General features: G+C 44.0%; 1 protein-coding gene across 1 annotated transcript in view; it reads right to left on the bottom strand.

Annotated features, from left to right (window-relative positions):
* Positions 1–1,049, bottom strand: part of LOC116542220 (putative G antigen family E member 3) — a 37,706-nt gene extending 36,657 nt beyond the window's left edge. The window contains exon 1 of the mRNA XM_032267033.1: positions 766–1,049. The gene's annotated coding sequence lies outside the window, so the exon portion shown is untranslated. The remainder of the gene's footprint in view (positions 1–765) is intronic.
* Positions 1,050–16,923: the final 15,874 nt, after the last annotated feature.

Below are 16,923 nucleotides of genomic sequence, written 5' to 3'. Positions count from 1 at the left end.
AGAAAAGGAGCGGAAAAAGTCACAAATATATGTAAAGTATCTCAACTTAAGCAGGGGCAAAATAAGAGTCCAGCCCAGTTTTATAAAAAACTTTGTAAGGCCCCCACATGTATACTCCTTTTAACCCTGAGAACCCCGAGAATCAGCACGTGGTAAACTTAACTTTGGTCAAAGTGCAAATAATATCAGAAAAAAGTTACAAAAACAGAATGGGTTCGCAGCCATGAGCACTGCACAGTTTTTGGAAATAGCCCATCAGGTATTTATAAATAGAAATGCAGTAAGCTACCGAGAGAATAAGCGAAAGAACCAGCGAAACATTGATTTGCTGGCCACGGCTATCAGAGGAACCACCTTAAAGGGGCAGGGCAAGGGGGGCCCTGGAAAAAACACCCAGTTAAATCAACCATGTCTACAGTGCAACCACTGTGCCCATTGTAAAGAAATGGGGCACTGGAAAAATGAGTGTCCTCATTTTTTTGGCAGGGGAACAGGGTAACTCCAAGCAAGAAGCCTCAGGAAAGGTGAGACTACCCTGTTTGGCTTGGCGGGGGGGGCCAATGGACTAAAGGGGACCGGGCTTGGATGCCCCCAAAAAGCCCATGGTCAAGATGGACAGGGGAGCAAGGACGTTGATTTCTTAATTGATACTGGAGCAGAGCACTCGGTGGTGACCCAACCCGTAGCCCCTTTGTCCAGTAAGACAATAAATATAATTGGGGCAACTGGAGTTTCAGAAAAACAGGCTTTTTGCCTGCTACTTACCTGCTCAATGGGAGGCCGAGATTATACAACAGTTCTTGTGCAAGCCGGATTGCCCTCTACCCCTCTTGGGAAGAGACTTGCTGAGCAAACTAAGAGCTACTATCACTTTTACTGATAAGGGCTCTCTGCAGCTCAAACTGCCTCAGGCAGGAATAATTATGGCTCTCACAGTCCCGAGGGAGGAGGAGTGAAGACTCTTCCTGACAGAGCCAGGAGGAGAATTAACCCCTGCACTGACCAAGTGATGGCCACAGGTCTGGGCAGAAGACAACCCCCCAGGTTTGGCAGTAAACCATGCCCTGGTGGTTATCAAAGTAAAGTTGGGGGCACTACCAATTAGACAGAAGCAGTACTCAGTACCAAGAGAAGTTCTTTGAGGGCATCCAGGTTCATCTCAGACACCTGAAAGCTTATGGTATTATGGGTCCCTGCCAGTCTCCTTGGAACACACCTTTCCTACCTGTCCCCAAGCTGGGGACCAAGAACTTTAGATTGGTGCAGGATCTGTGCTTGGTCAACCAGGCATCTGTGACCTTGCACCCCACAATGCCCAATCCCTATACGTTGCTAGGACTATTGCCAGCTGAGGCCAGCTGGTTCACTTGCTTAGACTTAAAGGATGCTTTCTTCAGTATCTGGTTAGCTCCTGAGAGCAAGAAACTGTTTGCCTTCCAGCGGGAAGATCCAGAGTCAGACGTAACAACACAGTACACCTGGACTTGACTTCCACAGGGATTCAAAAACTCCCCAACCATCTTTGGAGAGGCATTGGCCCAGGACCTCCAGAGGTTCCCCACCAAGGAGCTGGGTTGTGTGCTGCTTCAGCATGTGGATGACATTTTGCTGGAACACACAGTACCAACCAGATATGCCCAGGGAACTGACTTGCTGCTCAGACACCTGGAGACCTGTGGATACAAGACCTCCAAAAAGGAAGGCCCAAATTTGCCAACAGCAGGTGTGCTATCTGGGATTTACCATCCAGCAGAGGCAGCGAAGCCTAGGAATAGAAAGAAAGCAGGTTATCAGTAACCTGCCGGTGCCTAAGAATCAAAGGCAGGTACGAGAATTCTTGGGAGCTGTGGGATTCTGCAGACTGTGAATTCCTAACTTTGCAGTTCTGGCTAAACCCCTGTATGAAGCCACAAAGGTGGCAGGGATGGAGAGACATCTGAGTGGAGCTCAGAGCAGCAGGGAGCCTCCTTGCAGTTAAAAGCAAAACTGGTGTCTGCCCTGGTTCTGGGACTGCCGGACTTGACAAAACCCTTTATGCTGTATGTATCTGTATATAAATGGTGGTGGGGGTCCTGACCCAGACTGTGGGCCCATAGCCTTTACCAGTGGCATACTTGTCCAAACAACTGGATGGAGTTTCCAAGGGATGGCCCCCATGTCTAGGAGCCTTAGCAGCCACTGCCTTAGTGGCACAAGAGGCTGACAAGCTAACTTTGGGACAGAATTTAAAGATAAAAGCCTCCACACCGTGGTCACCTTAATGAACACAAAGTGCCATCACTGGCTCACCAATGCCCGCTTGCCTAAGTATCAGAGGCTACTGTGCGAGAATCCACACACAACCATAGAAGTTTGTAATGCCCAAAATCTGGCTGCCTTACTCCCAGTGTCTGAGGACCCAGTAACACATAACTGCCTAGAGGTACTGAACTGAGTTTACTCCAGTCAGCTGGACCTGCAGGACCAGCCATGGTCTCAGGCTGACTGGGAACTGTATGTGGATGGAATCAGTTTTGTCAACCCTCTAGGGGAAAGGTGTGCTGGGTATGCAGTGGTGACTCTGGACTCAACTCTAGAGGCCAAGCTATTACCTTAAGGCACTTCAGCACAGACAGCAGAGTTAATAGCCTTAACTCGTGCCTTGGAATTAAGTGAAAAAAAACTGCTAACATTTTCACTGACTCACAGTATGCATTCCTCACTCTCCAAGTACAAGGAGAAGTTCCTACTTAACTCTGGGGGCAAAGAAAATACCAACAGGAAATTTTGCAGCTACTGGAAGCAGTATGGAAGCCCCAAAAAGTGGCAGTCGTGCACTGCAGGAGACAGCAGCAAACCTCCACCACAGTAGCACAGGGAGATGCCCGTGCTGATGCGGAAGCCTAGAGGGCCACATCCATCCCATATCGGGCATCAGTTGTGGTTCCCCTACTGCCCCAGGTCCCAGACTTGGTGCCAGTTTACTCAGAGGGAGAAAAAAATCTCCTCCAAGCTGAAGGCGGAAAGGAAATAAAGGGAGGATGGATACGCCTGCCAGATGGAAGGGTAGCAGTGCCGCAGCTGTTAGGACCTGCAGTGGTCTTAGCTGCCCATGAAGGCTTCTCCTACCTTGGTCAAGAAACCCTTGAAAAATTGTTAGGCTGGTATTTTCACATCTCTCATTCATCTGCAATAGCAAAAACAGTGACACAATGGTGTGTAACATGCAGACAGCACAATGCCAGACAAGGACCTACGGTCCCACCAGGAATCCAGGCTTATGAAAATAGTCCTTTTGAAAAGCTGCAAACAGATTTCATTTAGATGCCTAAGTGCAGAGGTAACTGACATCTGCTGGTTCTGGTATGTCCTTACTCTGGGTGGGTAAAAGCGTACCCAACACAGACTGAGAAGGCCCATGAAATGACTTGTGCTCTTTTAAGAGACATCATCCCTAGATTTGGACTGCCTTTGCGAGTTGGTTCAGACAATGGGCCTGCATTTTAGCTGACCGGTGCAGAGTACAGCTAGAATGCTAGGAATAAACTGGATACTACATGCTGCCTACCAGCCTCAGAGTTCAGGCAAAGTGGAGCGAATAAACAGAACTATAAAGAATAGCTTAGGGAAGTGTGCCAGGAGATGAGGTTAAAGTAGGTATAGGTCCTTCCTGTGGTTTTGTTTAAGATTAGCTGTATTCCTTCTTAAAAAACTGGATATTCCCCTTATGAGACCCTGTATCATAGGCCTCCTCCCACTCTCTGGGGACTCCTAGGGACTTCCTGTGAATTAGGGGAAACCGAATTATGTCAGCAATTACAGGCTTTGGGAAATGTGGCAGAGAAGGTGTCTGAATGGGTTAATGAAAGATGGCCTGTCATCTTATTCTCCCCAGTTCACCCTTTCTCACCAGGTGACTGAGTTTGGATCAAGGACTAGAACGTGGGCTCCCTATGACCGAGGTGGAAAGGACCCCAAACTGTCATTCTGACAACCCCAACTGCCGTGAAGGTCAAGGGAGTTCCTGCAGCATCAGACACCTGGGAAGCGAAGACAGATCTCGATAACCCACGTAAGATCACCTTAAGGAGAACCGAGACAACAAGCCCTACTCCAGTCACACCCCGGAAGCTGACTGGTCTACGAATGGCCAAAGCATGAGGACTGCCTCCATGGGACAGGTACTCCTTCTCTTTGGACTATGGACTTGTGTCTTTGCTACCCCAGTAGATGTAAATCCCCCATCCAAGGATTGTTCCCAGTGCATACATAAGGTTACTATGGTAGGACAAAAGGTTACCACAGTTCTCTTGTTCTACAGTTATTATGAATGCACCAGAACCCTCAAAGGAACTTGTTTATGTAATGCTACCCAGGACCTCATGATTGAAAATATTGTAAGGGACATGACAAAACTGATGCATGTACCCGTACAGGTCCGGCATGGGTTCAACCCTGAACCAGTGTTTGGGAATTTGTTTCCTGCTATAGGAGGGCTCAAGACCATTATCATAAGTGTGTCACTCATGATAGGAGCATGAATATTGCTCCCCTGCTTAATGCCTTTACTCCTTCAAGTGATAAAAGGATTTATTACCGCCATGGTTCAAGAAAAAACATCAGTGCAGACCTATTGCATGAACCACCACCACCAATCTGTCTCACCAGAAAATGCCAACAGTGAGGCTGAAGGTAAGAGTGAGAATTCTCACTAAAAAAAAAAAAAAAAAGTAAGTGAGATTCTCAAACGGGGGTAAGAGGGAAGACCCCTTTGCCTCCTTCTATTTTATCTCCTCCCTCCCCAGCTTCCAGATGGGTGAAGAAGAGAAAAAATAAAATAAAATAAAGTAGCAAAGAGCTGGGAAAATGACTCCCTTTCCAGTTCCCAGCGTCTCTGCTATCTGTTAACCTTGAAAGAGTTGCAAATGAATGTTATCCCTGCCGGCTGGAGCCTGGCACTGGGTCACGTCCCCACATCTCCAAAGTCCAGGCTCCCTCCTGGAAACACCTCTGCCAACAAACAGCTTGTTGCTTTTGTCTTGTCTCTGCAAGCCCCCTCCGCTGCTGGTCCCTGCTCACGCTGCATATGAATTAGCAAATCAATGAAGCCAAAACATTGTAAGGTTGGACGTCCAGCAAATGGAGAATGACATAGTTCTGCCTCAGTTTCCCCTTTAGCATTGTAAGCCTATAAAAGGAGAGAGAAGCTGCAGCTCAGGGAGCTCGGTGAATGAGGCTGTAGCCCCCTGCAGTTCCCAGCCAAATAAGAAGCCACTTCCTTCCTCAGTTCAGTGTTCGAGAGGTTTGTTCCCTGCCACTCCTGCTTCAGACCTAAGAAATGAAATAGACAGCAAAACAAAACAATAATAGTGGGAGACTTCAATACACCACTGATAGCACTAGACATATCTTAGAGGCAGAAAGTCAACAGACACAATGGACTTAAATGACACACTAGAACAAAGGGACTTCACAAATATTTACAGAAAATTCTGCCAAAGATTTGCAGAATATACACTCTTTTCGTCAGCTCATGGAACATTCTCCAAAATAGACCATATGGTAGGCCACAAAACAAGTCTCAATAAATTTTTTAAAATCAAAATTGTATCCAGTATCTTCTCAGACCACAGTAGAATCAGACTAGAAATCAACTCCAAAAGGAACCCCAAAAACTACACGAATACATAAAAATTAAATAATCTACTCTTAAATGATATGTGGGTTAATGATAAAATCAAGTTAAAAATTTTAAAATTCTTTAAGTTGAATGATAATATTGAGACAAGTTATCAAAATCTCTGCGATACAGAAAAAGCACTGCTAAGAGCAAAGTTTACAGTGCTAAATGCCTACATTAAAAAGTCTGAAAGAGCACAAATTGACAACTTAATGTCACCCCTCAAAGAACTGGAGAAACAAGAACAAACTAAACCTAAAGCTAGGAGAAAAGCAGTAACAAAGATCAAGCTATGGATATTTCTGACCCATACACTGTCTAAATGACCTACAGGTAGCTCTAGAATGGGGATTAGAGGGTTGGGACTTTCAGACCCACCCCCAACCCTCAGGTAAGGGAGAGGGGCTGAAGGTTAAGCTGATCACCAATGGCAGGCCAATGGTTTAATCAAACACGCCTGCATAATGAAAACCTCTATCAAAACCCCAAAGGACAGGGTTCATAGAGCTTCCAGCTAGCTGAACATATGGAGGGTACCATGCCCTCTATGGGCATGGAAGCTCCCTGCCCCTTCCAACATGCCTTGCCCTATGTATCTCCTGATCTGCATCCTTTCTTGGGGTATCCCATTTGCCAAAAAATATGTGAGAAGTCCCTAGGCTGCAGAGCTGGGTGACAGAATTAGGGCATAGGTAGAATAAAGGGGAAAGCAACAGGGCAACTTGCTAAGGCAAGATGACTTGGGTCCTATCTATACTGTCTTTTTATAGGCTATGGCATGGAATAGCCATGGGTTTCTCTCCTGCCTCTCACACACTGGCTTTGAGATGTTGGGCAAGATACATGTATCCTTTGGGACAGTTTCCCCATTTCCAAATTAGAAATGAGAATATTTATACTAAATTATTCCTATGAAGAATCAATGAAATAACATACCAAGTAGGCATTACATTGCAGATAAATTTGGTTTACTAGTTATATTTCCTTTTTTCCTTTAAAATTTCCATTTTTTTCTCATTCCAGTTTTCTTTACAACTGCATCTCTAGTATGTGATAACTGCTTTTGAATGTCAAGCAGAGATATCTACTTACCTTTTCAAATGAATTTCAGTTCAGAAACTTATTTGATTTAAATAAATATGTTAATTAAATAGCAGTGTAGCTGATGTCAGACATGGCATCGATTCTAAAGTTGATTTGTAAATAACCAAGGTGTGACAAGGCCAACCCTAAGTCAATAGCACATGCTGAAATCTTGTTTGCTGTGTGTGATGCCATGAAGAATAGGCCAATATTCTGGTCAGGCAACACCACACACAACTGAATACAATAGTGTGTCAAGTGTTCAAGCATTCCCTAAGCAACCCTGTGGTGGCGAACAGGGCCACAAGGATCACCACTGCAGCTGTTAGTTCGGATTGTCACATATCCACAGATTTGGCCTGTAGGGAGACAATGAGCCCAAATGGATCCAAGTGGTTGATTGCTTGAAGACACAGCAAAAGCAAGAACAGCATCATGTCCCATAGTATGACACTAATTTGGAGGTACTCAGTGACAGACAGCACAGATGGTGGGTCTCTCTGCCTATGAGGAGCCCACAGATATACCCTAAGGCAGTGAGCACTTATATATTTTATAACTGTACCTTAAGATGAGCAAAGGCCTGGGCTTAACTAAAACTAGGAAGATGAATGAAGAATGGCCTTGTGTCAGCCTTCAAGAAGATAGGGAGCTGGCAAGAAAGTACCTTTGGCAGCTCCCACCATGCTGCGTATCTCCCTTTGTTTCAATGAGATTCGAGGTATTCTGCCAAGAATCAGGTTAGCCTGCAGCCTGGCTTTGCCTATGTGGCCTATGTGGTGGCGTGCAAGAGCTCCAGGGCACCATGGCAGAGCTATTACCCTAGAGTGTCTGGCATGAAACCAAACGCCATGTGTAAGGTGCCTAGAAACATACCATCTCCAATAATGAGTCCCAAAAAGAAGAGATGCCTATCTGTTAGATTGGCAGAAGATTGATTAATCAATTCAGTAGACATGCATTGATGCCTGCCATGTTACAGGAAATATCTGGAATGCTGGAAATAGGAAGACCAGCCAACAACACAAGGTACTTGCTGTGGGGGCTATCACACTGTGATGGGACAGACAGATCCTTAAACAGAAGAGCAGTTGAAGTGCAAAGGGGAAACACAGAGAAGGGATGCAGAGGAATTAAAAAAATGATGAATGATGTAGTGGCCAAGAAGCAGGAAGAAAACAACACTATTTCTTGAAAAGACAATTTTTCTCCATCGCCTTTGAACCTTTTCTGAAAATGAATTTACCGTGTCTGTGAGTCTGTTGCTGGATTCTATTCTGTTCGGTTAATTTTTTCTCCGATAGCACCCTGTCTTGATTCCTATAGATTTAACATAATTGACATATGGGGCTGGATGATTAAAAATCATATTAAAAAAATAATAAATAAGATAGAATTAATGTGAATCTTGACATTATGCAGTCTGAATTCCCCAAAGTTATCCTTCAGAATTGTTTTGGCTGCTCTGATTCATTTTCCTTTCCAGACAATTTCGAAAATTGATTCCAATGCAGTGAGTTGTTTCCGTTGATGCAGTTTCGCTTTCAATGGCAGCAGATAAATATGTTAGTAGCTACACAAGGACATGGGGGAAGGAGGTGAGTCTCATCTTAGCTTGGGGAATGATCCAATATATAGGGAGCAGTGATGGTTCAGGAGAAAGGAGTGATCATTGCAGGAACAAAGCCCATGAGAAGGTGGGAGGCATGGGATCCTGAGCTAAGGTGAGGGGCCTGGCTTCAGTTATGAGCACCGTATACAGAAGGGTGGCAGGGAATGGCAGGGAACCACTGAAAGTGAGGGTGGCCTTGGGGATCCCTGACACAGTGTGAGTCACCAGCAAGACCCTAACTCACTAAAATATGGTGAAAGCCTTCTTCCAATAAAGGAAGAGTGAAGGGCTAGAGATGATGAAGCTGTCACACCTGGGAGACTATGGATTTCCCCATAATGTGAAGCAGCAGCTGACCTGTTGTCTGTTATGAGAAATACATGGATGCACTCCCAGTATTTAACAATAATCCCTCCAACTGTAAGAGAGCTGGCTCACTGAATCCCTTAACCGCTGTTCTGTGCTGGATAATGGAAGGGGGAAAAGTGCAGCCAGGTGCTGACTTTGGTTTCTGTTTTCTCCTGCAGGCAGGTAGAGAAAGGACCCAAATGTCAAAGAGCTTTGAGTAGACAAAAATTCCTGAACATTTTAATTGCTCTTTCCTCCAAGTGGGAGGGAAAAAAAAGTTTCCTGGGCTTGAACAAAGCGTTAGATCAACCTTAAGTCTTAAAGAAAAAAAAAAGGGGGTGGGGAACAAGCCAGGTGTAGTGGCTCACACCTGTAATCCCAGCACTTTGGGAGGATAAGGCAGGAGAATCACTTGAGGCCAGGAGTCCAAGACCAGCCTGGGCAACATAGTGAGACCTCTTGCTCTACAAAATTTTAATAATTTGTTGGGTGTGGTGACACATGCCTGTAGTCCCATCTACTCAGGAAGTGAGGCAGGAGGATCAGTAGAACCCAGGAGTCTGAGGTTGCAGTGAGCTATGAGCCCTCCAGTGTACTCCAGCCTGGGCAACAGAGCAAAACCCTGTCTCAAAAAGTGGGGTTGGGGGTGTGACGACCATTCCAGCCTTGTTTTCAGCTGGGCTGCTGCTACTAAAGCCACCTCCCAACGTATGAGCCAGGATCTCTCTTGTCCATCGTGTTTTAACTCTGTGAATGCTGAATTTACTGCAAGGTGTTTGAAGGAAGCTTCCTGGAGATGAAAAAGCGGGGGAGTTTTAAAATGGCCTTGCATTTTGTGGTTAATACATCTGGATGTGTGACAATATTGACAGAAGAGGTCCAGCAGTTTCACTACTCAATGCAGCAGCCACGAGCCAGGAATTGCAGTTTTCCACGTTTCTCTGGATAAATGTTAGAGACAAAAGGGATGGAGGTGCTGTAAACCCATTTTTTAATTTCTTCAGAATTTTTATCCTGACCATTTCTTAAACATGAATATTTTTACTTAAATTATACTAAAGTGTGTTTTTTGAAAATGCTGTGTCCCTCTTGCATACAACTCTTCCAGAAAAGTCAAGTCTGGAGGAGAAAGGGGATGATTAAATAGATAAAAAATTTTCAGCACAGAAAAGCCTCTCCCTTCCCCGAAGGTTGAGGGTGTGCCTGAAAGTGCCATCCCTCTAATCTCCTCATCTTAGAGCTGTCTAGGGGCTGCCAGCCTCCATCAACTCACTAGCACATAAAATATGTCACTCCAATAAATGGGAAAAAAAAAAAAAAAAAAAAAAACACTTTCCTAAAAAAAAAAAAAAAAAAAAAAAGATGTCACTTCTTGGAGATTCTAAAATTTTGGGGAGTTGTATACCAGTAAACTGGCTGGAGGACCAAACATATATTTCACAGTATCACACTTGTATATACTAGTTCAATCAGAACACAAAATTTCTCAAAATTCTCTTTTCCCCTTTTTTCAAAACAAAGTCTCCCTCTGTCACCCAGGCTGAAGTTGCAGTGGCCTGAACATGATTAACCTCATCCTCAACCTCCTGGGCATAAGGGATCCTCCCACCTCAGCATCCGGAGCAGCTGGGACTACAACTACATACATACATGCATCCATTCCTACATTCCTTCATTCATTTTCATAGAGGCTATGTTGCCCAGGCCGGTGTCAGTCTCCTGAACTCAAGCAATCCTCCTGCTTCTGCATCTCAAGTGCTGGGATTACAGGCGTGAGCCACTGCACCCAGCCACAATTTTCAATAGTCTCAAACACTTGGAAATAAAATTAACAAAAGATGTGCAAGAATTCTTTGGAAAAAGCTGTAAAACTTTATTGAGATCTTTTAAAGTCAAACACCTTAGATAAAACCAGTTTGTATTATTTCAGCCTTTCTTCATTTAAACCTGTAGTCAGGCATTCAGGGTCTGAACCACCTTTGAAAGAAAGTCTGCATTTGAGCTCTGTTTTTAAAGGGGCACTAATGTTCACTCTTTTTATTATCAAAAGTATAATATTGTGGAAAACAGAAAGCATGTAATTTTGCATCTTAACGGATAACATACCTCCTTCTGGCATTTAAAAATGGTCTAGTTTTTTTTTTTATATATATGTTCAGTAGCTTTATTGGGATGGTTTTACTGTGCATATATAACTTACCATATTGTTGAAAACATCAAATTGTACACTGCAAATATATACTTCATATAAATTATATCCCCAATAAAGTTTTAAAAAATAATTCTAAAATGTAATATTCTAAGGCAACATTTTTCTAATCAAAGTATTAATAAAGAATTGAAACCACAAAAAAAAATGGTCTAGTTTTGGCAGAATCTTCCCCTTGACATCAGGACCATCTCCGCATTCATCCGGTCTTTGACTGAGACAGCTCCTGAAGATCAGTTTCCAGGTCACACACTTTAAAATGCAAAAGTTATCAAGTGAAGCAGGCAAACATAAAATATAAATAAGGAAATGATAATATTCTTTTCCTCAGTGTTAAAAGCCTGTAGGCTAGCGTCATAGCAAATGTGATGCAAAAATGTTACCATTTTGTTATCTCATATTATGAAGGCTTATTTTATGTATTTAATTGTTTTTTTTTTTTGAGACGGGCTCTCACTCTGTCCAGGCTGCAGTGCAGTGGCACCACCTCGGCCCACTGCAGGCCCAGACTTCTGGGCTCAACGGATCCTCTTGTCTCAGCCTCATGAATAGCTGAGCCTACAGATGAATGCCACCACCAAGGATAATTTTTTTATTTTTTGGTAGAGATGTGGTTTCCCCATGTTGCCCACGCTGGCCTCAAACTCCTGGGCACAAGGGATCTGCCTGCCTTGGCCTCCCAATGTTTTGGGATTATATACATAAGGCACTGGTCCTGGCCTGAAATCTTATTTTAAATGACAATCTAAGGATCAATCATACTACACCAACATTTCCCATACTTTACCATTGTGTATTACAAACAGCAAGTATCAACTATCTAAGAAATTTGAAGTCTGCCACATAAATAGCATTTTAATCATAACTTAAATGTAATTTTCTGAAAGTTTACATCAATGTATTGGCTGGCCTATGACAAGTCATACAGTCGTGACACCCATCCCTTGTTGAGGTAACTTGAAAACTTTCTGGTTAAAATTAATTAAAGTTATGCTTAAGTCGAAAGGCCCTATATGTAACTTTCCATAAATGAAACTCATTGACAATAAAGTACCACCACCACCAACAACAAAATCACTGTCCTGCAGTGAGAGTACAGGAAGTTGAGTGCAAAGAAGTAGTTGGGTATATACCCAAAGGATTATAAATCGTTCTACTATAAAGACACATGCACACATATGTTCATTGCAGCAATATTCAGAATAGCAAAGACTTGGAACCAACCCAAATGCCCATCAATGATAGACTGGATAAAGAAAATATGGCACATATACAACACCATGGAATACTATGCAGCCGTAAAAAGGATGAGTTCATGTCCTTTGCAGGGACATGGATGAAGCTGGAAACCATCATTCTCAACAAACTAACACAGGAACAGAAACTAAACACCACATGTTGTCACTCATAAGTGGGTGTTGAACAATGAGAACATACGGACACAGGGAGGGGAATATCACACATGGGGGCCTGTCATGGGGTTGGGGGCTAGGGGAGAGATAGCATTAGGAGAAATACCCACTGTAGATGATGGGTTGATGGGTACAGCAAACCACCATGGCACATGTATACCTATGTAACCAATCTGTACATTCTGCACATGTATCCCACAACTTAAAGTCTCTGTCCATGTTTACCTTGAAAATGCTACCCGTTGAGGAAACAATTTGTTTCATGATAATCTCATGGCACTTTAAGTTTTCTAATTACAAAAGTGTTGAAACGACTTTTAAAAGTCCCTTAAAATCATACTAATATAGCTATCCGTATGCCAGTGTCCTGAATTATCCAGCTTTTACCAAACATACTGTCAAAAATACCAATGAAAGGAAACAGTGGCTGTCATTCACTGAGCTCTTTTCCGGAGTTGCTGTCCTGCTTCACTGAACCGTGTTTTGTCCTAAGCCAATACTGAAATACCTTATAGTACAGACATATTTAAGTATTATGCATCTTAAGCAAAACCAGTCACATTTTCTTACAACATAGATGACAGAAAGAACACAATCCTTGGAACGAAATATGAATCCTGTCTCCATGACTCAAGTGTTCTTTGGCAAGCCTCAACCCATGAGCCTCAATTTTCTTATTAATAAAATGGGGCTAATATCCCTATGCAAATGGGCTTTATTCAGGGTGTTATAAGGTAGGGTGACTTGGCACTCTACGTGCTATTAAAGGGTGCTTATGACACTGTGGATACCACGGCTGAGAAGATGATACAACATTCTAAGGAGATCAAATTAAACTAGTGAAATAATGTACACTTTCTTACATCAGATGGTTTCAAAAATCAATTGTTGTTAAAATGCTGAGCCCCTCCCGTTCGAACCTCCAGGGTGGAGTTGAGAAGTTGCAACACAGCACTGGGTGCTTCTCACTGAACACTCTACCAGGCACTCTACAGACCTCAGGGCTGTGGTCACCTAAGTCCTAATTTAGCAAGGACTGAATTTCAAGCATACAAAGTAAATCTCAAAGAAAAAGAGAAGATTCACTATATCCAGTGACTGCATAAAACTAAACTATACGCTTCACTTTTCCAGCCAACTTTCAGTAAATGTTTGAGATCCTTTCCTAATGTTTTTTTTTTCCTCCTGTTGCTGGTTATGGCATAAAGCATGATGCACACATAGGCCTCCTCCCCTCATAGGAGGCCTTTCTTTCCCCTCCCAGCACCTTGAATCTCAGCTGCACCCTGATCTTCTTCTCTCTCCTGACCGAGTGTAGGATCCTGACTTTCAGTGGGTGGTTCCCCTTCTTGAGATTCTTCATGACTGGTCTCACTCACACTCACAGGAGGAGTGAGAGTGTGCAAATAAAAAGTTTTGTTATTCGTACATGTCAATAATATAAATATACAGAATACATAGATATTTCTGAACATAAGTCTAAAGACACTTCTCCAACACTATTCCATATTCTCTCTTTTTCTTCTTCTTTACATGGAGTCTCGCTCTATCGCCAGGCTGGAGTGCAGTGACACGATGTCAGCTCACTGCAACCTCCAACTCCCCAGTTCAAGCAATTCTACTGCCTCAGCCTCCTGAGTAGCTGGGATTACAGGCACACCACCATGCCCTGCTAATTTTTGTATTTTTAGTAGAGACAGGGTTTCACCATGTTGGCCAGAAGGTGCTGGATCTCCTGACCTCGTGATCTGCCCCTTGGCCTCCCAAAGTGCTGGGATTACAGGAATGAGCCACCGCGCCCGGCCCACTATTCCATATTCTTAATGCTTCATAAAATTACTCTTCCCACAGACAGTTTACTCTAAGTTACCCACAAGGGCTTTGGAAGTCATTCTAACCTATCTTGGTAAGGATGTGTGCAATCAGTCATCAATAAGCATGAAAAGGAAGTCATGGGCAAAAACTGGGGAACAAAAGATCATCTATCCAGACAAAGCCAGAACATAATCCTCTTGGATTAGTCTGACCTTCATGAGATGCCATGATTATTTTATCAGCACGGAAGGCTGATAAAAACTATACTAATTCAACAACACTATGACAAAAACAAATTTCTGCTAATAAAAAATGTCGAATCTTAAGGCACTCACGAGCAGAGACACACTGAGCTCAGAAAATTGTAAACTTCGTCTTGGTATAGGCCTATATGTTGATGTTCCTTAGCACCTCATATTTCACTCTGCAAACAGAATACTGTGATTGGGAAAATGCGCTTGAGAGGATAGCTATATTTAAGCACTTCTATGGACAAATGTTAACTTGTAATTCTTTTTTAATTTGGAAAAATGTTGAAATAACTCCCAGGGCAAGTATGTGTGTATGCCTTGTGAATCGTATGCTTGCAAAGCTACTTATGTTGATTAAGCTAGCACAGCAATGTCTTAAGGCTCCTGGCAAAGACGCAAGAAATTTCCAATGAAGTTTGGTGTCACGACTGAACTCTCCATCATGGAGACATTTAGGAAAATACAGCTAGAAAATTAAAATTTGAGTGACAATGGCTTTTCTCACACACCCATTTGCTAGGCCCATTTGCACCCTAAAATCAAGTTCTGTTGGAATGCAGAGCCCCGCCCATTCAAACCTCCATGGTGGAGTTCAGAAATTGTGACACAGCGCTGGGTGCTCCTCACTAGCCACCTCTGCCGGGCACTCTACAGAACTGAGGACTGTGGTCACTAGCCCACAATGTTCCAAGTTTCTAGGCTCCTTCCTTACCACCCACCTGCTCCCTTCCTATCTCTTCCCACCCACACAAACCCCCCGACCTAGGAGTCTGGAATCTGTCATCTGTTGGGGGTTCCAGGTGCTTCCAGGATTCAGATACCTCCAACAGCAACCCCAGCACTCGCCCCATCTCCACCTGACCCCCGTCCACTCCGTGGCCCTCCTTCTTCCCTAGTTGTGACCCTACAAAGACAAGAAGGCCCATGGCGGTAGTGCCGCTTGAGAAGGATGATGACCCGGAGGCAGTTTTCCCTCTGAGCACCGGACCACGCTGCCTGTCCCATTCAGAAGCTTGCTGGCTCCTCACACTCATTCTCATTTCACCTCCTGGTAGGCCTGCCCTGGGGACAGACCTACCCGCTACGTTTCAGTAGGGGAGAAAGGGTCCAAACAGCAGGAAAGAGACCCGCACACCCTCACAGCTCCACAGCAACGGCGACGTGCTGCAAAGGGGCTGAGGGAAGAAGCCTAGAAAACATGCGCACCAAGGCGGCCACCCAAGGAGCATGCGCAGTGAAATACGAGTTTGTCTTGCGGCCCGAATTGCCCTTCCTCGTCCCGCCACGGCCACTCCTCCGCTTCTTCCCAGGTCCCCACTAAGGATGTTGGAACCCAGAGAGGACGGATTCATATGCTCTAAGGACTCAAAGACCTCAAATAGTGTACCCCTTCACAACTCACTCTGTTCAGCTGACCCTCCTCCCCTCTAGGGCCTTTGTTCCTCCCTTGTCTGGGCTCCCCACGACGACAAGGCCATGGCAGTGTCGCCTTTTAGTAGAAGGATGACCACCTCAAAACCCTTTTCCCTACGTGGCCATGAACCCAGTCACCTGATCCATGCAAAGACCACCCGCCCCTCCTCACACTCACTTCCCCTTCAACTTCTGGGAGGACTGATCTGGGGACCTACCAGCTGGATCCTAGTTGGCAAGAATGAAAGAAGTCACTATCTGTCAGGGCTCTGCAGGGACAAGAGACAGACATCAAGGCATATGGGCAAAAAAGGACTTGCTCAGCAAGGGGTTAAGTCAGTTAAGTCAGGCACAGGCAGGGCCAGACAGGGTTTTCCCACTGTCCCCAGACTGGCATCTACCGGGTCTCAGGAACACAAAGAAAGAGACTTGAGAGATCTTTTTTGCTTTGTTTTGTTTTGTCTCATGCATCCAGAAACTTTGGAAACAGACAGTCCCACGTCACGCTTGGTGGAGGACGTGTCTCAGAAAGACCTTTTGTGAAAGAAATTAATTATTTTCATATCTATATTTATAAATGCTTTTCTTCAGACAGGATGTTGCTCTGTCACCCAGGCTGGAGGGGAGTGGCATGACCATACCTCACTGCAACCTCGATCTCCTGGGTTCAAGCAATCCTTAACATGCAGTCCCCCCGGTGACTGATACTACAGGTATGGGCAGCACTACACCTGGGTAATGTTTTTTTTTTTTTTTTGACAGTGGTCTCACTGTGTTGCTAAGGCTAGTCTTGAATACCTGGGCTCAAGTGATCCTCCCACCTAGGCCAATTTTTATACATGCTTTGATTAATCCATTTTTATTTGGTTCTGTGTTCTGTCATGCTTGCAATGAATTTAACTAAATAAATTCTAATGCAGACTAAATAAATACACACCTGTTTACTTTTTTAGGTTGTGTCACTGCATAGTTAAGTCTCTGGACTAGAAATAGATTTACCTGAATATATCTGTAGGTCATTCAGGCAGTGTATAGTTCAGAAATCTACATAGATACTGATGATAGGATCTAGGCTCAGTCTACTGTGACATGATGCACAGCAGTGGTGACTATGCTCGTCA

Source organism: Sapajus apella, unplaced genomic scaffold, assembly GCF_009761245.1.
Source record: "Sapajus apella isolate SASKATOON/1434 unplaced genomic scaffold, GSC_monkey_1.0 scaffold164, whole genome shotgun sequence".
NCBI lineage: Eukaryota > Metazoa > Chordata > Mammalia > Primates > Cebidae > Sapajus > Sapajus apella.
The sequence above is the reverse complement of the archived record's forward strand: the minus strand, read 5'-3'. Positions and strand labels throughout refer to the sequence as shown.